Source organism: Silurus meridionalis, chromosome 9, assembly GCF_014805685.1.
Source record: "Silurus meridionalis isolate SWU-2019-XX chromosome 9, ASM1480568v1, whole genome shotgun sequence".
NCBI lineage: Eukaryota > Metazoa > Chordata > Actinopteri > Siluriformes > Siluridae > Silurus > Silurus meridionalis.
Genome location: NC_060892.1, coordinates 6,299,012 through 6,322,596, shown reverse-complemented (window position 1 = coordinate 6,322,596; position 23,585 = coordinate 6,299,012). Strand labels below are relative to the sequence as shown.

At 36.8% G+C, this 23,585-nt stretch overlaps 2 long non-coding RNA genes across 2 annotated transcripts; both read left to right on the top strand.

The window, feature by feature from the left end:
* The first annotated feature begins 14,172 nt into the window (after positions 1–14,172).
* LOC124391725 lies at positions 14,173–21,834 on the top strand. Its single transcript, XR_006927026.1, has 2 exons — positions 14,173–14,468; positions 20,052–21,834. It is a non-coding gene; the product is annotated as an uncharacterized LOC124391725 (long non-coding RNA).
* A 520-nt stretch (positions 21,835–22,354) lies between these two features.
* Positions 22,355–23,272, top strand: LOC124391726. Its single transcript, XR_006927027.1, has 2 exons — positions 22,355–22,926; positions 23,009–23,272. It is a non-coding gene; the product is annotated as an uncharacterized LOC124391726 (long non-coding RNA).
* The last annotated feature ends 313 nt before the right edge of the window (positions 23,273–23,585 follow it).

Genomic DNA, 23,585 nt, shown 5'->3' with positions numbered 1-23,585 from the left:
TTACAATGTCAATATCAGTTACTGTACCAATTATTTTAGGTAACTGATATTTTATTTTGAACAAATGGTTGTAATTGATAATTCAATGCAATATGGAGTACATACAATACAATACAATACAATACAATACATGTTATGTTTTTTGTGAGCAACCTAAAAATCCATCGTTTTTTTAATAACCTAATACATCTAATAAAACATTTTAACATTTCACTATTGTGTACATTTTGTGTGTAACTTTAGCAAGTTATTATTGACATAATTTACACATTTTGTTAGTTCGCAACAAATGTGTGTAAATTATGTCCATAATAACTTGCTAAAGTTACATGAATTAATGTTTTTACTTCTTTTTGTTGAATTTTCAAGGTGTTGATTGCTTTTCTAGAAAATCAGCTCGGCAAATCAACTTCAAATCACATTCATCACCTCGTGGTTGACTTATTTTTTCTCTCTTAGGTGCTTAAAATAATCACAAAGCAACCAGTTAAACGTTACAGTCTCAAAGTCACAATATTAGCGACATAAATGAGTCAACATTAACCTGTACAAATAAACATACACACCACTGTTTACACTGATGACATCCACATTTAAATATTTGTATTCATTTCCAGGATAATTTGTGTACTTCCAGTCTTTGTGTGTCGAAGGAATGCCAGAACATCGGCACCAATGAAAACCCAAACTTGTTCTCACGCACAGAGAGCACAGGGTGAGCGATTGAGTCAGACGATGATAAACACAAACAAATTGCAGCCGGTTCAGAAATATGCAGCGTGGGTCTGGCAGACAGCGGGCTCGGTGAAAAGGCAAAGGAGTGAAAGTAATTAAACTCCCACAGCGAAGTGTGTGACTGACTGGTGAAAAGAAAGAGCCCATTCACACCAGCAGGCCAAGAGTAGGAAGTATGCTCTGGGTGACTGACTTTTTAACATGAGTCTTGTTTAAGGACTGCTTAAGGTCAGCGTTAAACTGTTGCTTATTACACTCTCTGCATGCAGAACTAAGAATTGATATTTCTCATGTAGTATAATGAGGTTGAGTCATTACACAAAGCACACTCTTGTGTTCTCGTTTGAAACTGGGCTAGTGGTTGATGCTAAGTGTCATAGCAGTGTAATTTTACTCATCCAAATTTTTTTTTGTCATTTCTGAAGTAAAAGTAGTGCGACATGGTTTTCCAGTTAGAGTCCCTGTTTTTTTGACTTCACAGGAAAATGCTAAACAGCAAGACTCAGCTGTCATTTGCTCGTTTTTGCTATTGCCAGCATTTATCTTGTCATAACTTTAATTACTTGAATGGTGAGTGCATTGGGTTATCGAAAACACATTCTACTGAACTCAACACAAGTCTGTTTTACAATAATATTAAAATTATTATACGTGTAGTGTTGCATTAGACATTAGGAAACGGCGACTAAAACTGTTCATTCACAGGAACCTATACAGCAGATGATTCTTATTAAGAGTGTGTAAAAAAATTGTAGTTTCTGAAATCGGTTTTCTGTTCATTTATTTTAATGGATTTATTTTTGATTAGAAAAAAAAAGAGGCTGACAATATAATATAAAATGTATACTTTTATTATACTTATAGTGTAAACTACTATATACCTATATTAATTCTTATTCTTAAGGTTATAAATTGTTTATTGTACACATTACCTATTGTACATATATTGCACACATATTAGTACTATGTCGGGATAATGTTTTTTGCATCAAGCTTTGATCATTGATAATAGTCTAATAGAAGTGTGACCGAATGAGAGCACTGTGATTTTCTAAAAAAAAACGTGCAGCGCGTGTGAATGCTCCTTAATGAAAAACAAGTCTCTAATTTCTGCCATTGTCTGGTTTTGCTCTGCCCTGTTGTTAAATCTCAAGTGAACAGTGAAGATAATCGACTGCAGCCTTTCATTCTCTGGAGATCCACTGGAGACTTGGAAAGAGTTTACATCAGGTCATAGTGTTCGACTGTGGCCGCTTAACTCCTGCCTAACAGCCTTGATTTGTCCTCTAGTCTTCTACCGGCTTTCAGACTGTATCACTTAAATAGCCACCGATGTAAAATAATCTTGGAATGATGGCAATAAGTTACTTATTAAGGCCTGATGAGGGGCAATGACTGTGTTAGGACGGGTTTGAAACAGCATTTGGTGGACCAAGAGGGAGTTTGATACTGAGAAGGGATGCTTTTCTCATGGAGGCTGCTTTTATCAAGAAAGTAGAATCATAACAAACACTGGAATGGTCTTTTATACTACTGAAACATTCATGAACCCATCTGCACTTTCTTTACATCCAGAACCACCAGCACAAATTTATAGTTATAATTTATTATCAAATTATAGCTCAACTTGCCATGCCATGAAATCAGTTTAAAGATTTCTGATATTTGATGTGATGTTCTTGCCCCTATCCACACTATTTATGCGTAGTGTCTATGCAACATGATGCGCTGATGGATTGATAGAATGGTAGTTGAAGTACACGTGTCCCCAATAGCAGAGGAGAGAAGTAATGAAGTACAAATACATTGTTACTGTACTTAAGGTGAAATGTCTGCGTATTTTCTTCTCATTGCACACCGTTGTCAGCCAATCAACCCATTTCCTGTCATTGCGCAGCTTTTTCAATCTACCACTGGTGTATCATTTCCTGGCTCTCAGATACCACAGATGTAGACTAGTTTACGGAGATAACAATAAGCAGGCAGAAGGGTACAAGAAGTATGGGTTTAATGTGGATGAGACTGAGGGAGTCAGCGATGTAAACGTCACCTGATCATCATTATCATCATCATCATCATCATCATCATCATCATCTTTTCTCTGCTTGTGTTCTAAATGGTTGATGTTCATCTTGAATACAATAATTGGGTCACAACATTTTAAATTCGTTTTGTAGTAACATTAACGCGCTGTTAATGCAGCACGCATTTCTGTTTGAGCATTTTTATTACAAATATAAATATAAAAATAACTTAATATAATAGAGGCAAAATTAAAACCTTTAGAGCAACATACATTTATTCACGACGTCCTTTCTTTACTCAGATATAAAATAAATAATGAAAAAAAAAAGGAAAAATAATTTTAATTAGTAAACATTTGTTTTATTGATGTGCCAAGTCTCTTAAACACCAAAATCCTCCACGATGCGCACAATTAACGCTCTGGGGTCGACAAACTCGCCGGCAGGTTTTGTGTCTTTTTTGTCCTCATAACACAGAAATTAACATAATTTACTGTCTATTTTGATCGTACAGATAAGAGCAATACATCATTCGAATCTTTTAAGGATCTACTTTTATTTGTTTACACTCATAATAACAACAAAGCTGTGCTTTTGTAAATGATAGAAAACAGACAGGGCACTCTCTGCCATCTCTCTTTCTGTCATCTCTCTTCACAAATACATAAATAAAACAACCTGAATCTCAGTGAATACTTGCCTCTCAGACATAAGAAATGTATGTATAGAAAGCTCGCAATGTCTTTTAAATAAACCAATTCGCATCGGAAGCAAATATTCTCTGATTATTGTAATACTAGACTTAATAATATCACACGGAGCAGACGTCACTGATATAGATATTTTACCTCAGAGTGATGACATCACAGACCATTACCTCATACTGTACACACTACCGGTAGAGCAGATTAGCCGTGTTGCACCACGTTATCGACCTGGTAGGACTATTGTTCCAACCACTAAGGACAGATTCGTAAATAACCTGCCTGATTTATCTCAATTTCTCACTAAACCCATAACTACTATTAATCTTGATGAGATAACTAAGAACATAGACCTTATCCTCACTAGCACATTAGACACCGTTGCCCTATCCGGTTAAAAAAGGTTAGAGACCAAGCACCTGCATCTTGGTATAATAGTCATACACATGCCCTCAAGAGAACAGCACGTAATCTGGAGAGAAAATGGAGGAAAACTAAATTGGAGGTATTTAGAATCACAGATAAAGACAGTATGCTCAGCTACAGACGGGCGCTAAAAGCTGCTAGAGCTGAACACCTGAGCAAACTTATAGAAAACAACAAAAACAATCCCAGGTTCCTTTTCAGTACAGTAGCTAAACTAACTACAAATCAGGGCTCTGAAAATTGTGTTCCATCACAGTTTAGTAGTGAGGACTTTATGATTTTCTTCACTGAAAAATAGATAACATTAGAAAAACAATTGTGGCAGTTCAACCTCTTACAGCATCTCCTGAGACAGTGTTACCTTCAACTCCACAACTCCACTGTTTTACATGTATAGGACAGGAAGAGCTGTATAATGTTATTGCCAAAGCTAAATCGACAACATGTCAGTTAGATCCAATTCCTACTAAATTACTGAAGGAAGTGTTATATACAACTGGTGAGCCTCTTCTAAATATTATTAACTCCTCACTATCTTTAGGTCACGTCCCTAAATCCCTCAAGTTAGCAGTTATTAAGCCCCTCATTAAAAACCTAATCTGGATCCAAACACGTTATCAAATTACAGACCAATTTCAAATCTCCCATTTATGTCTAAGATTTTAGAAAAGATTGTCGCTGCACAGTTATGTTCCTACCTGCAAGAGAACAATATCTTTGAAGAATTTCAGTCAGGTTTTAGGCCCCATCATAGCACAGAAACTGCTCTAGTTAAAATAACTAATGACCTGTTTTTAGCTTCAGACCAAGGCTTCATCTCGCTGTTGGTTTTACTAGATCTTAGTGCTGCATTCGACACTATAGACCATGATCTCCTCCTAGATCGCTTACAAAATTACATCGGCATTCAGGGACAGGCATTAAGCTGGTTTAAATCCTACCTGTCCGATCGTTACCATTTCGTAGATTTGAATGGAGAGCTATCCAGGCTAATGCAAGTAAATTATGGCGTGCCGCAAGGTTCAGTTCTAGGACCCTGCTCTTCACAATATACATGCTTCCGTTAGGAAATATTATTAGAAGGCATGGAATTAGCTTCCATTGTTATGCTGATGATACTCAGCTATATATTTCATCTAAACCAGGCGATACAGCTCAATTAACCCGGATGACTGAGTGTGTTAAGGAACTAAGAGATTGGATGACCCATAACTTTCTACTTTTAAATTCTGATAAGACTGAGATTTTGCTCATCGCCCAAAAACTGGTATACAGACGCTCCAGCATCTCAACCTGCATTTAGACGGATGTTCTGTAACCACTAGTTCAACGGTAAAAGACCTGGGTGTTATTTTAGACAGCGACTTGTCTTTCAAAAATCACATCAATCAGGTTACAAAACAGCCTTCTTTCACCTTAGAAATATTTCTAAGCTAAGAAATATGTTGTCTATATCCGATGCAGAGAAGCTCGTCCATGCTTATGACCTCCAGAATAGACTACTGTAATGCGTTACTAGGTGGATGTCCTGCTTCATTAATAAACAAGCTTCAGTTAGTCCAGAATGCAGCAGCCAGAGTTCTTACAAGGTCAAAAAAATATGATCACATAACCCCGATCTTATCGTCCCTACATTGGCTTCCTGTTAAGTTTCGAATAGACTACAAACTATTACTTCTCACTTATAAAGCACTAAATGGTTTGGCTCCGTGTATCTATCCAGTCTTTTAACACGCTACAATCCGCCACGCCCCTGAGATCTCAAAACTCTGGGCTTCTAGTAGTTCCTAGAATAGCAAAGTCCACTAAAGGTGGTAGAGCATTTTCACATTTAGCTCCTAAACTCTGGAATAGTCTTCCTGACGGTGTTCGGGGCTCAGACACACTCACCCAATTTAAGTGTAGATTAAAACGTATCTTTTAGCAAAGCCTACACATAACACACATCACATCATAACCTTGTGCTCCAGAACATCTGATCACATGCACATTATCAACTTGTGCTGTTAATATCATGAACAGCAGCTACGCTAATTCCTCTCCACTGCTTCTCTTTCTCTCCCCATCCCGAGGCATCCTGAGGTTGCTCCAGCTCCAGTCACCTCCCACCTCGTGATGATTACGGACCTTTAAAGAAGTAGATGCCGAACTCACAAACATCCTGAACCATCTAGAGACGTACCAGTGCCATTTGGATCCCGCTACATGTGTGGAGTTTTGACATTGGACCTCCTGGAGTGTTTAAAGGCTCTGGCATGGAGAAGCTGATGCTGGATCTGTGGTGATCACAAATGCTGAGCTTATAAAACTCGGAGCTACTAACCATATAGACTGTTTAAGACTGCAGAAAGAACATTACTTATAATCTTATACTCCAGTAATCATGTTAGTTCTCACTCTCCAGTGTTCTGTATTGTTGAAAGATTTATGATCAAACTCTTGATGTCACCCAGATGAGGATGGGTTCCCTTTGAGTCTGGTTCCTCTCAAGGTTTCTTCCTCATAACATCTAAGGGAGTTTTTCCTTGCCACAGTCGCCACGGCTTGCTCATCAGGGACAAATGCACACCATTCACCATCACTGTTGATTTGTGTAAAGCTGCTTTGAGACAATGTCTGCGTATTTTCTTCTCATTGCACACCGTTGTCAGCCAATCAACCCATTTCCTGTCATTGCGCAGCTTTTCAATCTACCACTGGTGTATCATTTCCTGGCTCTCAGATACCACAGATGTAGACTAGTTTACGGAGATAACAATAAGCAGGCAGAAGGGTACAAGAAGTATGGGTTTAATGTGGATGAGACTGAGGGAGTCAGCGATGTAAACGTCACCTGATCATCATTATCATCATCATCATCATCATCATCATCATCATCTTTTCTCTGCTTGTGTTCTAAATGGTTGATGTTCATCTTGGATACAATAATTGGGTCACAACATTTTAAATTCGTTTTGTAGTAACATTAACGCTGTTAATGCAGCACGCATTTCTGTTTGAGCATTTTTATTACAAATATAAATATAAAAATAACTTAATATAATAGAGGCAAAATTAAAACCTTTAGAGCAACATACATTTATTCACGACGTCCTTTCTTTACTCAGATATAAAATAAATAATGAAAAAAAAAAGGAAAAATAATTTTAATTAGTAAACATTTGTTTTATTGATGTGCCAAGTCTCTTAAACACCAAAATCCTCCACGATGCGCACAATTAACGCTCTGGGGTCGACAAACTCGCCGGCAGGTTTTGTGTCTTTTTTGTCCTCATAACACAGAAATTAACATAATTTACTGTCTATTTTGATCGTACAGATAAGAGCAATACATCATTCGAATCTTTTAAGGATCTACTTTTATTTGTTTACACTCATAATAACAACAAAGCTGTGCTTTTGTAAATGATAGAAAACAGACAGGGGCACTCTCTGCCATCTCTCTTTCTGTCATCTCTCTTCACAAATACATAAATAAAACAACCTGAATCTCAGTGAATACTTGCCTCTCAGACATAAGAAATGTATGTATAGAAAGCTCGCAATGTCTTTTAAATAAACCAATTCGCATCGGAAGCAAATATTCTCTGATTATTGTAATCCGTATGAAAGTTTGAAGAGGTAACGTTTCTCCGATATCACCTTATTAACCGTCCGTGTGGAAACATAGCAAAAGTTCCTGTTTGGTGTCCTGTTTATTTACGTAATTTAAAACATCGTAATTACTTTAAAACATTTACAAGAATATTTTGTTTTCATGCTCTATAAATTTGGTTTCTCTAATAATAAACTTGCATAAAGCATCCATATTTCTCCTTGTCCATGTTGATTAGAGTGTTAAAAACATAAAGTATTAATTTGTTGTGCATTTAGAACAGATAAAAATGTGCCCTTAAGTTGCGATTAAATATTTTATTCGGTCGACAGTCTTAATATGAAAATTATGTGACGTCCATTTATCAGCATGACACTAAAACAGGTAGTAGTAATGGTTACTTTTTACTTAAGTACATGTCAGAGTTCAAACTTCTTTACTTCAAATTATTGTATATTTAAAAAAGTATATTTAGTACAACTTTTACCAGAGTATTTTAAAACATAAGTTTCTGTACTGCTACTAAAGTAATGGATGTGTGTACTTTTGCCACGTTTGCCCAATAGAGTGGGCTGTAAATGTATAAAGTTGGTGTGAATAAAACATTTCATGTTGAATTCTGTGTCAGAACCCTTTTTCATTCTCATCTAAACAATACAATACAAACAAAAAGAATGGAGAAAAGCATTTCAACACCGTTCTTCAGTTTCTTGCTTTTTCTGCATCACATAAGGTTTTTCTCTATTATGAATCCAAGGCGGATAGGATGCGAGCAAGCATCTGATTTAGATTGTAATTACTTCCAAGGAAATGTTTCTTAGAGCAATGAACTTCTACATGACAGGACTTTTTTTCCTACTGAAATACCACTGAAACCTTAAACGTGCCCCATTGCCCAAGGAACATCCACTCTGGGCTACTACAACTCAATGAATCCAGAGATTTATTTAGTACACCACTGAGACACTCTTTCCTCATTAGCCCTGCAGCAACATCTGGTTTATTCCTCCCATGTAAATCCAGAGCACTACCCGCTATTCTGGGCCTGATGAAGGTCTGACAAAGGAAGTATTTATGCATGAATAATGCCAGCATACAACATCCAGATTTAAACCTGTTATACTGAATTCTGTGTGAAAAGGAAATGAAGTAACCATATAGCCATGGACAGAGAAGCAGACCGCATTGACTCAACTATGTGTAGTACAGGTGTGCATTTTAATGTATGTCAGTGTTGATTTTTAGAACAGGAACCTACTTGTTCTATAGATCTTCTGTTCCATAGACATCTTTAATCATTTAGAGCAATAATTCCCAAATTGGTGTAGGATAAGAGAAATAAGGACGATAATACTTAGAATCTTAGCTTCTTTAAGCTGTAATCAGTGAAAACAGCACAGAGAATCAATCAGTCAGAGATATATTTTTCTATACATTTTTCTACAGACTGTACGATTTATCTGTTACCAGTATTCCCAGTTTGTTGCTGCCTATGATGAATGACCTAAGCCTATAACATGTGTCTCAGAAAGTGGTGATGAATGGCCTCACATCAAGCCCCAGCAACATGCTGGCAGGCTGGGGGGGTAAAAAAAACAGAAACAGCAATCAGAGATGAACCTAGGAATGATTTTGGAAATTTTCAAATATTTCGATGAGGTGGGTTTTTCCACAGGCTTTTTACCTTAGTGCCTGTATTGAAGTAAAAGCAATAGCTCCTGCAGCAGTCTTTTTTTATCCCAATCCACACCTCTACACTAATTTTTTTTTTTTACTTGAAACAGGAGAAATAAACATTCGCATCTCTGGTAAATTGTGTTTAAGTATTATGTTTTTGACATCTCCAGGTTGGTCAGGTCTTGAACTAAACATGCTGCTTAGATACCAGTGATATTATCTGCTTTCTGCTGTCTGGACCTGTCTAAGCCTTCCTGAGCCTTTCTGATGTCCTACTTCTGGAGGAGGTGGTAGCTCAGTGGTTGAGGTGCTGAGTTACTGAAGGTAGGGGGTTCAAGCCCGAGTATTGTAAAGCTACTGTGCTTGGGCCCTTGGGCAAGGCCTTTAACTCCAGGGGTGCTGTATCATGGCTGACCATGCGCTCTAACCCAAGCTTCCTAACATCACTGGGATATGCAAAGAGAGAAAGTACATGTAAAAAGCATCTTTCTTGAGAGGTGGTAGCTTAAAGGTTAAGGATCCGAAAATCATGAGATCAAACACCAGCCACACCCAGCAGCCATTCCTGGAGCCCTTTAACCTCAAAGCTGCTCAGTTTAAAAATGAGAAGTAAGTCACTCTAGATAAGGAAATCTGCCAAATGCCTTAAATGTATATAAATGTACTTCTGGATGGAGTTCTCTTTAACTGGTATGCCCTAGTGGCTGAGGATGATTCCAAATGAACAGTCCAGAGATGTATGAGATTTGTGTGCAGGGTTAAACGAACCATGATGATGGATTTGGACTGAAATTATAGTTTTCTACATTGGCTTAGGGCTGCAGTTGCCATGAACAATTTTGCACGTTTGTATTTATCAGTTAACAGTTGATAACTTCAGAAATAATGGAACTGTTATAAGTGGACATTCTGTGTCACCCAGATGAAAATGGGTTCATCTCACGGTTTCCTTCTCATATCAGCTGTTTTATGATATGATATGATATGGTATGATATGATATCATACGATATCATATGATATCGTATCATATCGTATCATATCATATCATATCATATCATATCATATCATATCATATCATATCATACCATATCATATCATATCATATCATATCATCAATTCATTGCTGTTTTGGAGTGAGAAAAATATGAAATAAGAAATGTGAATTACACAATTAAATCTCTAATGATTTAATGGTGAATTGGGACTTCTATTTATTATGTGGGTCTGGGAGGGGATCCGGGATGTTGTGGGATTCCTGGTGTGATTTCGAATGCTTGGTGTACATTTTACAAGTCCTGAAGTGATCAGAGCTGATTTGTGCTGATCTGTTTCATCTGGAGGTTTGAACCCTCGAGTGATCCTGGCTGATTAGGACTTGGACTTTGTTCATTTAGGATGAGTGGTGTTAGGAAGCTGTCTGTGTGCTCTGTGTCTTTCAGGCTTTGATGTGGTGAGGAAGAGTGGCAGCCAGATGTGAACTCCATCTGAGGTCTAAAGAAGGTTTTATTATTTAATTTATTCAATTTCATGTCAAACTACACGTTGTCATCATGGGGTATTGTTTGTAGCATTTTTAGGAAAATTATGAATGTAATTTATTTTGGAATAAGGCTGTAACTATAACAAAATGTGGAAAAAGTGAAGTGCTGTGAATACTTTTCCGAATGCACTTTAATTCAGATCCTGCCTATGAATCATACCACACCAATTGTTATCCTGTTAAAGTTGTTAATTAGAGGACAAACAACTCTTTTTTGGGCTGCTACGCCTGTGAACAGAGTAATTCTGACTGGCACTGCGTGTGGGCAGTAAGCCTGGGCATCAACCACATAGCAAACAGGCCTCCAGTGGGCATGGCATGATGTGTGTGTGTGTGTGTGTGTGTGTGTGTGTGTGTGTGTGTGTGTGTGTGTGGATGTATGCACTTGTGTTTTGGAGTGTTTGTTTGGGTAGTAGGCATTTTTCCAAGCAGTGCAACAGCCATGGCATCCCAACAACCACAGGCCATGGTGAAAGAGACTGGCACCTGGGATGGAAAAAATTATCAATGATTGGCATTTAGGAAACAAATGCACTATGGGGATTTAAAAAATACATCTTATTTTTGCTGAGGAGCAGACAAGCTCTCATTTATTAAAAAATATAGGATAATTTCTTTGAACTTTACAGTTTTTGAAATAATTTCAGTTATCTAGGGCAGAGAAATCAGAATCAGAATCAGAACCAGAATCAGGTTTATTGGTCAAGTGTGTTGACACAAACAAGGAATTTGGTTCCAGCTGTTAGTGACTCTCAAAGTACAGACATAAATAAAACTATACATTCAGCTTGGACTATACAAGACAAAACAGACAAGACAAGACAACAAAGACAATGTGAGACAATATAGACAGTATGAGTATTAAATATTAAACACATCAGTGATGTACATAAAGTCTGAGTGCATGGCAGTGCAAATGGCAGTATTTTGCATCAGGTATGATAAAGAGTTACTTTAGAACTTTGTAAACTGTAAAAATAAAAAAAATGATATAATTATAAAATTCTGCAAAGATGGCAAAAGCATGCCTTGGTAAAATGGACTGTATTGTGATTGCTTAATTCTATATTTTATTATACCTTTGCATGAAAAGGAACACTATATAACTTACATATTATCATTATTTCCCAATTGCTGTCTAAAGTTGGCTTTTCTTAAACTGATTCTAATAAAAAAAAAAAAACTAATCTGGACCAGCAAATAAATTTAGAATTAATTTTATAGGAAATAAATGTGTTGAGGACTGTAATTCAATTTAAATATAAAAAAAAATAAAAAATTGAGCTGGTCTTCGCTCACAGTTTCCACTAGGGTACAAAATAAAGCAACAAATTGATGCGAATAAATCCTGCAACTGAAAATATGTGCTAATCATTAGCACGCTTATCATCTTAAGTATTAGAAAAAAGATACGCATGCTAATGATTAGCACATATTTTCAGTTGCAGGATTTATATTTATATCTTTCTTATATTTATTGGTTTTTCATAATAGTATAATGAGTTCAGTGTTTATAAACATTTTGAGGTATTGTAAGGGAACAAATTTTCACTTTCATTAGATCTAATGACGTGAACATGTAGTCGAATGTATACATCTTTGTTGTTACTTCTGATTTTGCTGCACACAAGCTCACTGGTAACACTGGGCCCGATAATAAAGTGTTAACAAATGTTTGGACTCATAGGATAAGTCAGGTTAACATTTACTCTCTGGACATAAGTATTGAGACACCTGACTTTTCCAGCCATATGTGGTTCTTCCCCAAACTGTTACCATTGCATTAACCTGTTTTAGCATGACAATTCTCCTGTGCGCAAAGCCAGCTGCGTGAAGATTCGTTTTTAAATGGTTTGGAGTGGAAGATCTTGAGTGGTCTGCTATTGAATCTTTGGTATGAATTTGGGCCTTTTGAACTCACCGATCTGAGTTTACTAACACCCCTGTCTCTGAATGAGCACAAATTTCCCAAGCACCCTCCAACATCTAGTGGAACATCTAAGAGGTTATTATAACAGCAAATAAAGCCCAAGTACAGTGGAACCCGGTTATGTCGCCGGCCTAGGGGGATGCCAAAAAGCGTAGAGATAACCCATGATCGAAATAAACGAAAACCAATATGGTGGCAATATATTAGCGTGCTTGAAATTTCTTAATGTTCATGGTGTGTGTTATTAAATGAGAATGTGCATGCACGTGCTTTTTGTAGGTTTTTTTTACACAACAGCGCTGCATTTGTTTGATTGGTCATGCGGATCGAGATAACCTGTAATGCGGATTAGGAAGCGGAAGCCGAAGTAAATGCAAACAAAATTTATTGAGAAGACTCAGGAGATAATCCACCACTACTTGTAGAGAAGCAGTAATATCCAGTGGTGCGCTCCGGGAGCGCGGTCCACGAAGTTCTGTGAAAGCAGAGACAGTTCGTGTAGAGAATCCACGGATCCGCGCTATGGAAAGCGCAGCGCTAGGCAGCAACGGATAAACATGTACAGACAGCGTGAACATGAAAAACAGCAGGATCGGGGTAATCCGGGGTGCCGTTGAGAGAATGCGGAGTCCAAGAAGAAGGGTACGTAGCGGGGTACGTATACGCGATTACACAGACCGCCATGAACCAACTCATACGATCATGCACAAACAATAACAGACCGCAAGTGTGTGGAGGTGAGGGGCTTAAATAGGAGATGGGATGAGTGAGAGAATGAGAGTCAGGTGTGTGTGATTATTAGGAAAATCTATTCATTAATTTTGTATAATAATTAGTTTTTAAAGTGTATTTATTTTGTATTTGAAACTTAATCCAAATAATTTGTCTCACATTTGCCTACACCTCGAGTAATGCTACACTGATGTGTTATAGAATGCTATAATTGCACATTAGATGTCAGGAAATAGCTTTTAGGTCTACTGATGGATTGAGACAGAAAGAAAAAGACATTTTTCTCTGGTTAATGTGATGTTCTGTGTAGGAGGAGGCATCTGGAGCAGGCAGATGTTAAAGAATGATGAACACATGTATGATATTGTGCATATTGTGCCTTTAATTCATTTAAGTCATATTACCCTGCTATAATACCTTGTGAAGAAAAGCACCACACCCACAGAGAGAAGAAGAGAGAGAGAGAGAGAGAGAGAGAGAGAGAGAGAGATTAAAAGTTCTGTCTGATTAAAAAAATTGATTCTAGTAGGACTGTCAGTCTCTCTTGCTCTCTTTCATCCTTTCTCCCTATCTTTCTAGTCTCTTTCTTTTACCCCATCTCTCACTCTTACACAGTCTCTCTCTCTCTCTCTGTGTGTGTGTGTGTGTGTGTGTGTGTGTGTGTGTGTGTGTGTGTGTGTGTGTCCTCTCTCTCTCTCTCTGGCTTCCATCCTTCCTCCCTCTCTCTCTCCTCTCTCTCTCTCCCTCTCTCTCTCTCTCTCTCTTTCTCTCTCTGGCTTACATCCTTCCTCCCTCTCTCTCTTTTTCTTTCTCTCTCCCTCTCTCTCTCTCCCTCTCTCTCTTTCTCTTTCTCTCTCTGTAGGGTGGCGGCGGGTGGACACGCGTGCTTTTCTTTCTGGTCCATGAACTTCAACCTTACAAACTTTTGCTCGGTTTAGAGTTTACACTGTTCCTTCGGTTCACACTGCTGATTATTGTTTTCGGTAACGTGATTTTAAAAAGACATGATAAAGAAGCGGAATCAGCGCTCGGAGCTCCGGGACCGTGTACCAGGAAGCGCACGGAGGAGATTCGGAGCGCCGGTGTCCTTCTATCAACTGTCCGGTAAGCTCTTTGTGTGTGTGTGTGTGTGTGTGTTTTGGGGTGCATCAAAAATGTCTAATGCGTAAAACAGATTGTGTGTGATTGTTAACCTGGAGAAGTCTACAGTAGATCAAATATAGTACAGTTTAGATATAATTGTGCATGAAGATGTAAAGTTCTCATACTCCAGAGGCTGGAGAGAGAGTTTTTTAATCCCATATTCATCCCACATAGGCATACTTTTAGGGTAAAAAATAACAATTTGCCCCTTTTCCCATCTTTCCCAAACAAAACCCAAGGGGAAGTCAAGCCATGTCTAGTGCTGATGTTTGCTTTTTACCATTCACTACTAAAGCTACAAGATTTAGAAAGCTATAAATATTAATCATTCATTCATCTTTAACCATTATTTGCTTCCACTGTGGCACAACAATCCCCAATCCTTATGGTCCCAGTGCTAATGTGGGTTCTCTGGGTTCACTGGTTTTCTCCATGTCCTAAAACCTGGTAGGTAGGTGGGTAGGTAGGTAAACTGTCTGCACTAAATTGCCCCAAGGTGTGAACGTGTGTGTGCATGGTGCTCGATGGACTGGTGTCCTAATCTCAGACAGTTCAACCCTGTAAATTACTGCAGATGACTGAAGATACTATGTTTCATGAAGGTGTTCATCCTAAAATTTCCCAATTTTTTCCCTATAGGTTAAAATTATTTATGATCTGTGTAGTGATATTTAACCGTTCTACTGCAAATCAATATCAGTTGCCAAAGATGGCTGCCTCAATGTAATTTTATTACATTTCATGCATTATATTAGAAAATGGGTGTGGTAAAAAACTGAAAAGACATTCTGTGAGATCTAATTTCCTAGACGTTAGCTTTTAATAACTCATTATATATATATATATATATATATATATATATATATATATATATATATATATATATATATATATATAATTATATTGACTATAATTCCAAAATGACAAGCTAGCTTGTTTGGGGGAATAACCAGATACTTGGTTGTTATAAAATACTCTATTCCCTATTTATTTGAGCTAACGTCATTCAAAATAGAAATAAACTCTATTTTTTTCCCAACTAATCAGGATGGACTAACTGGATGATTTGCAAGCTAGCTGTATAGAATGAGCACTAATGAGGCATTATTAATGCATCAGTGAGCATGCTAGATAACTAGCAAGATTCATGCTAGCGGTGTTTGGATCTTCATCTCAGAATAACACATCTCAAATGAACAGATTTACAGAGCAGTGTTCATATGTGCCATAGTTATGGTCTGACTGAACAAGAGTGACGTCTTGTTCGCTTCTAACGTTCTAATAAAGTCAGGTGTTGATTGCTTTGAAAGTAGTTCATGTTGACTTGATCTCGCATGTATAATTTGCGCTTACATTTCAGTGAATAGACTCCAACACGCACACAAGCAGCACACAGAAAAAGGCATTCTTTAACAGGCCAGACGGCACATTTTTACTTTTATGACTAGGCAGTAAACAAGTTGACACCAAAGCTTTGCTGCGTGCGATTAATTCAAGCTCACACATGCACGGAAAGAGAACACTGCAGCAGTGAGCAGTCCATTTTACAAAGCTTACACACTCAAACAAGGTGCCAAAGTCTTCTTTACATTCTTTAAACCAATTTCATTTATTCGGTATATTGTTTTATATAATAATGTCTTTTAAAAAAGGTGTCACACAGTATTTGGCAAATGTGGGCATGTTGACAGCGAACATCTACATGACTATAAGGCATTACGAATAAAACAAACCCACTAATATTATATTAACCTGTGACCTGAAACTTTTTAAATAAAGTTTTTTCAACTTTATAAGGTTGAAAAAAGAGACATTGTTGATGGTTTTTATAATTGTTATAACAAGCTAGTTTGAATTTACCTCTAGGATGAATAGAGTGATCAACCTATTTAACTGAGAACAGGATCTGACTTGTTTTACAGCATTAAATGTAATTATTAAAGAATACAACGTACAACATGTTCTTTAATTAATAAAAGATGGAAGAAGTGTACAAGAAGTGTGCAAGAAGAATAACACAGTTCAGGATGTGGTGTTGAAGTGGCAGATCAAAATCTTGCCATATTGAATTGTTGTCTACTTGAAATGTATCATTTATACGTTACTTGAAGCTGGTGCATTAGCAGTGCATCATCTCCGCAAAAGGAATCCACACCCTTTCCAGCTCACTCCGACCGCCACTCAGGACAGAGGCTGTAACGTTTTAATGCAACGCTGTAGGGGCGTGTAGGAGTGAGAGCTGACATTTCGAACACGGATCACTTTGCCTACGCCAATCTCACATCTAAAGCCATGAGACTGGAGTATTATCTCATCCATCGCCTGCTCGTCTCTCATGACCTTTTACTGTGTGATGGTCCAGTGGAGCTCATCTACTTAAAGCATTCGCTGTTCATACGCCTAATGCTCCACTCCTTCCCTAAATCACTTACTCACTCTTCTCTTATTTGTTTATTTAACCAGAACATCTTGTCTTCAACAGTAAGAGATAATGACTGCGTAGTGGCTACCCACGATACATTGTTCCACTGGAATTTGTAAGTGGAGTAAATATACATTAGATGCCTATTAGATGCCGTCATAGTGTATTAAGACTTTGTGTTTATTTATTTTATGTATAGGTTAGAGTTTTTTTAGCTTGTGTTGTTTACACTTGTCATGTATTTTCTATGGGAAATATTTAAAATGACATTTTCCCAAAAAATTACATTTCTGAATTTGAACGAATGATAATTATAATAACAATAATTGTGATTATTATTATTAAAGCTAAATTAAAAGAGAATCTTGAAAATTTGCAATAGAAATATAAGAACAAAAAACACACACATAGATAGATAGATAGATAGATAGATAGATAGATAGATAGATAGATAGATAGATAGATAGATAGATAGATAGATAGATAGTTTAATTTATTAGAAAATTTCTAATAAAAATGTAAAAATAAAATTAATTAAAATGCTGTATTTCTTTCTAAAATAAAAAATGTAACTGGAAGTATAGGAAAATAATTTATATAAAAAAACTTTAATGGATGTTGATAGAAATTTAGAAAAGGTTTAATCTGAAGAAAAATGGTCGCATAATTGTCTAAAGTGTACTGTGCTTTTTTAACATAAATATTTTGAAACAACATTTACTACAGAATGCGAACAGTGTCTAGTGTGCATGAAAAACCACATGGAAATGAGACATGGAAATGTGTTGTAAGTAATAAATCGTGGAGTTATCAGAGAGAATCCGACAGTTCAGCAGACGGCACGTCATAATCGAGCCATTATGGGGACCAGTGCGAGGGTGTTGCAGGAATGTTCCAGTGGAGGATGGTAATAATAACACAGAACATTATTCTCACGTCATTGGTTTGAAATTTTGCATATATTCCTGTTCTCTCTATTTATTTATCTAATCGTTCAGACCTGTATGTAACGCATAGTGACGTAGTGGCTGAGGACCACAGATTACACAATTACTGTATTGATAAATGTACTTCAGAGGAGTGAACATGGTGGAGAAATATTTAATGTCATCAGGATCTAAAATAAAAATTGTAGAAAACATACGGTGAGCTGGACGATATCACAATATAATATTGATTTCATGATCAGTAATGATATACACATTTCTGAGATATGTTTTATTACATTATTTGTTTCATGTTTCGTTTTTACATTGTACATTTGTGGAAATAAAATATAATTTATAATGCAATAATTATAGTTGTGCTTATTGAATACTGAAACCACTGTGTATCTCTGAGAATCATGGTATAATATTTTTGCCACTTTGTCAGCTCTAGTGTCTAAATGTTGTACAGCTGCTGTTTAAGCCACACCCTTTTTTAAAAATATGCGTCATATACACGATAAAAAATAAGAAAATTCGTATCAAGGCACGCATAATTGCATTCCAGATTTAGGTCCATCAAGTTCATGCATTCCATTTTTCTGAGATGATTTATGAATTTGGTGTTGTAGTTGTAGTAGGTGGATGCTTCTCTAATGATGGGAGAAGCAAAAGTGCCATAGAATCAGCTAATGCCATAAAAAATGCTTTCTAAAAAAAAGTAATTGTGTGTGTGTGTGTGTGTGTGTGTGTGTGTGTGTGTGTGTGTGTGTGTTTTTATTTACATTTTTTTTTTTACTGTTAGTCATTGTAGTGGTGGTCAGACCCTTGCTGTACTGTTGCTGTTCTTAATTTGTAAGAAGGAAAATTACAGTATGTGTATTTGAGTATTTCTGGATATTTTGTCTCATCTCAATATTTGTTTACTTAAATTAGTATTCAAATAATCATATTTATGCAAGAGTGCTGTATTCTGCTGTTCCTATGTTCAGTAGAACAGCAAGATTGTGTCTGTGATATTGATATTATAGATTATAAACAAGAAATTAATTAGATTTAGAATGCCCTTTATTGGCTAGTATAATGGGTTGATTATGTACATGGATGTACAAGGAAATTGTGACATTTTACCTTTGTACCATTGCAAATCTAATATATTATTTAATTACTTTTGTATAACACCAGCACACCATGACAAATTACTTGTATGTGCAACCCATATTTTTTCTATATTTTCTATATATTTCATATAAAGCAAAAATGAAGACTACACAATTTGTGCATGGTATGTAAAAGTGGGCCAGTGCAAATAAGAACATTTTCCAAATTGTAATAACTGATATTCTAATGGTAGTACTAAGTAAACTTACCTTTTGAACACAATATACAATATGGTCATGCATTTTGTTTATTTCGTTCCCTCAATGATGTAGTAATGGTTTCAGTGAAAAAGAGTATCGGATTAGTGGACTTATGAAATCATTGTATTATATTGTTTTTATTACATACAGAAGCAATGAGCTGGTTTTAAGGTGTTAACATACATAAAAATAACATTACTGTCCCCTGATTTAATGGACTTTTATAATTTTATTTTATTCAATGTACTTTTTGTCTTAAAGACTTAAAGGAAAAGCATGAAAGGGGAAGTTTGCAGATCAGAAGTTGATAATATCAAATCCCAGCAGCCTCAATCTCTTATTGCTGGGGCCTTGAGGAAGGCCCTTATAACTGAAATGGTCAAGTAGTTGTAAGCTGCCCTGGATAAGGGGTCTGCCAAAATGCGGTAAATGTACGTCTGTTTATAGTTGTTTTGAGTCTTGTTTTGTGGACATACAACAAGTGTATCCACAACATGTAATTATAATGGATAAAATGTATGATGTAATTTTAGAAAATTAATAATTGGGGAATACCTCTGGTATAGGAGGAATAAACCAGTTCAGGACATGCTGTTATAAGTAAATAATTAATTCCGGAGAGACAACACTGATTCCATGTCATCACACCACCCTGATAATTGATAATTATCTTATTACATGATACAGTTCATTTGTGTAGTTAATGTTTTTCATTTGTTAGTAATAACAAACCAATAAGCTCATGAATCCACCCATGTTGCACAGCCAAGAGCAGCTTTGGGTGAACATATGTTGGACGTAGTGCATATTTAAACTCTTCTTTCTCTTCCCACAGGGAGAAACTGAGGCTCTGAGGAGCGTGTGGTGTGCAGCTGGTGGAGGCACTGTGATGGGGGCCATGCTGTGGTGGAGAGGGTTCCTGGCATCGTGATTTGGTGGACAAACAGAAGTGAAAAATCACATTGCCAGGGATTTCCACTCCTGCACGGCTCAGCGTGGTGCTTAACATCTGTCCTAACTGGACACTGGTGAACGTTCCAGCTGAGATCACTTCACCTTGTAAAAAAAAAAAAAAACCATGGAAAGGAGTCAGTGGGTTCATGTTGCTTCAAAATACAACTCCAACATGCCTATGATGCAGTGCAGGTTTTCGCATGTCATGGTGGTGCTTTTAATTCAAAAGGGTTCTGTCAATTATATTTACACTCATGCATTTGAAACTATTACATGGTGTGAGGTATATGGGAAACTCATTTTCTCTTGCATGTTATCATGGTAGTCTAGCAAGCCAACATCTGATGACAAGCTAAAACTTATTTCTTGGGTACTAGAATCCTCCAATCAGCTGCTTTTTTGCCTCGCACCACCTCGTCACTTGCTCTAGGCGCAGAGCTTAGCTAATTGGTGAGCACTGATCCATGAAATAAACTGTTCACAGTGGCTAAGTTCAGCGTCTGCAGTGAGAAAGCTAACAGGATGTTGCAAAGCTCTTCTGGATTTCTACCAGTCACTGTGGTGATGCCTAACAGAGCCTAACAGATGGAATAATGAAAGAAAGTAATGGTTTGGTCTGCCAGGTAGGCATAGAGGTGTTTGTTCTAAATGTCAATCCAGTTACGGCACAGCGGTTTTCAGTTAACACTCCCTCGAAAGCCATTTTGGCTCTAAATAATAGCGTTGATTTACATCTTTATCCTGGCCTCATATCTGGAGTAGGAGTCGAGTCAGACCACTATTAAAGTGCAGGTTAATGTCAAATTTGGTAGCTCGCATTTCAGTTCAGCTCCTCAAAACACACCTGATTTTTCATTTGTATATTTCATGTGTAGCTGTTATTGTCTGGAAGAAGGAGACCTTTTCTTTTGATGAGAAGGATAAAAAGCAACAGAAATTAAATGTAGACATTTTTATTTGGAAATTTCAGTTCAGGATTTGCTTTGCTTCTTTAGTTTTTCAGCTTCGAAGCTGTCAATACAGAAATGTATTCGTAAATTGATTTGGTTTGCAGACTTTGATTGGTTGAACTGAAGTCTCCTAACTGTTAATGATTTTATATACATTACACTTATTTTCATTTCAAGTGCACGTCAGTTTATTAAGCATTTATGAAAAACTCAGTCGTATTAAAGACTTGCCGAAATTAGAAAACTACAACAAGATGTTCGATTAGGAGAAAATTAATGAGGAGTAATGAAATGTAGAAGTGATATATGTCTACAGTAGCTGACATGCAGCAATGGCTAAGCTGCATTACTGGAGCACATTGCATGATTTTGTCATCATAATGTCAATTTAAACTATACGTAAGCTTCACTTTTTATTATTATGGAGATTTTTATGGAGATCTATGGAGAACTAGATGCTTTGAATGCAAATAGAATTGATTTTGCTTTCATAGGTGATATGGCTGAATATTTCATTTCATTTGCTCTGTCAGTGGTGTGGTTTTAGTGAAACATTACTATTGTGCTAAAGGTTGAATTTTATGTACTGGTGCTGTTTTACTATATATCAGCTGTCTTGGAATGACCGAATGGTGGACCAGAATGAATTGTTGTATAATTATGTGCACAAACATGACCTGGTTTATTAAAATACAATAAAACTTTACATTGCCATATGCTGTGAATGCAATTATAAATTAATGCTTGATAAATTTTTATAAACGTGTGGACATGAGTAAAAATGAAATTCAGCAAAATTTGTGTAAATCTAGCCGTTTTTATATCGAATTGGTCTATGAAAAGTTTCACCATGAGTTAGATTACTGAGTGGAATCCCAGTCTGGATACAGATCAGACCAATTGGAGTATGTGTGTGTGTGTGTGTGTGTGTGTGGTTTATCCAATCACATGCAATTTTGTAAATTATTTAGCTGAAGGCATCTTATCAAACCAGAGTATAGCTATAGGGTTAAAAACATTAGTTTATAAAGTGAAGACTTTTTTCAGATTTTAGTAGATTTCTTATTTTAACCAGCTTCTTTTGTCCGATCAGTGGCCTCATGGCTTGATTACAAATTCAAAACGGATCAAAACTGCTGAATCTCCAGTACACAACAAAATAACCACATTGATTAAGTTTATTTATAACCATACACAGAATGATTAAAATATATTTTCAGTAAATTTAGCCACTTGTCTGAATCTTAGCACCACAAAACTCTAGCTTTAGAAATATCACACTTTTCAATATATACTTCATTTAATTGGAAGTCAGAGTATTTAGAGGGCAGAGCCCTCCAGTGCCTGCTGAGCTGGTATCAGTGTGTGAACAGAGAGCTGGCTCAGCTCAGCAGGAACAGGAGTCCTGCCCCATCCACCATCCACTCCTCTGACTCCTCCCATACTGTCTGGGAATCTAAAATTTATACGCCTTTGATGAAATATGAACTCTATTGGATATGCAAGGCTGGGAATAAGTTCTGCTGCATTTCTAATAAGTGCTCTATCTGTTTATATCCATCACTCCACCACAGGCGAGGCCTCTAAGTCTGTCACGTCATCAGTCAGATCTGACTATTGATATATGTGACATTTTGCCTTTTAACCTAATTCTGCCTGCTTTTCTTGTACTTGCAGGAAAAAAAAAACAGCCTGTGGTGTTCCCGGGCGTTTGCAGCCGGTCATGGTGAATTATGGCCAGCTCCTTATTTTAGGCCTCTTTGTCACCTCCATTTACGTGTGACTAATGGTCATCATATATCTCAGGTGTGCCATAGAGCTCGACTCGTTACGCAATTTTTGGCACGCTGGAGTCTAACTTTAGCTTTCATCCTTTTATGTCTGAAAGGTTGCAGTAAGAGCAGGGTGAGATTTACAGCTGAATGGGAAACGGGAGCCTCGAGGTTTCAAACGGCTGTCCGCTTTCAAGACAATAAACTACGTCACTTGTGTTTCTGTGAGATAAACCAGGTCATTCAGGTCCCTTGATCACTGCATGGCTTATGAAATTGGAGCTCTTCATTACATGACAGGGTTCCAGGCTAATGTGCAATGCTAATATTGGCAACAAAATGATGGTCTTGTGCAAAATATATAGTTTCTGTTCTTCAAATCGCGTTTGACTTTTTGATTCTGATCAGCCATAAATTCACTGGTTTATAGTAAAGTACTCATTCTAATGTGCTATAATTTCTGTACTGGCAGCTCAGTCACATGGACTTGTATGGAGTTTTCTGTAAAGAGGATTTATTTGACATTTACAACAACAGGCATTATTACCGTATCTACCTCAGCAGGATTTTGAACATACATGGCTTCCATGCACACTACACTTTATACATTGATCAGGCATAAAATTATTACATTATAACATTATGACGGTGAAGTAAATAACATGATTATCGCTTCATCATGGCACCTGTTTG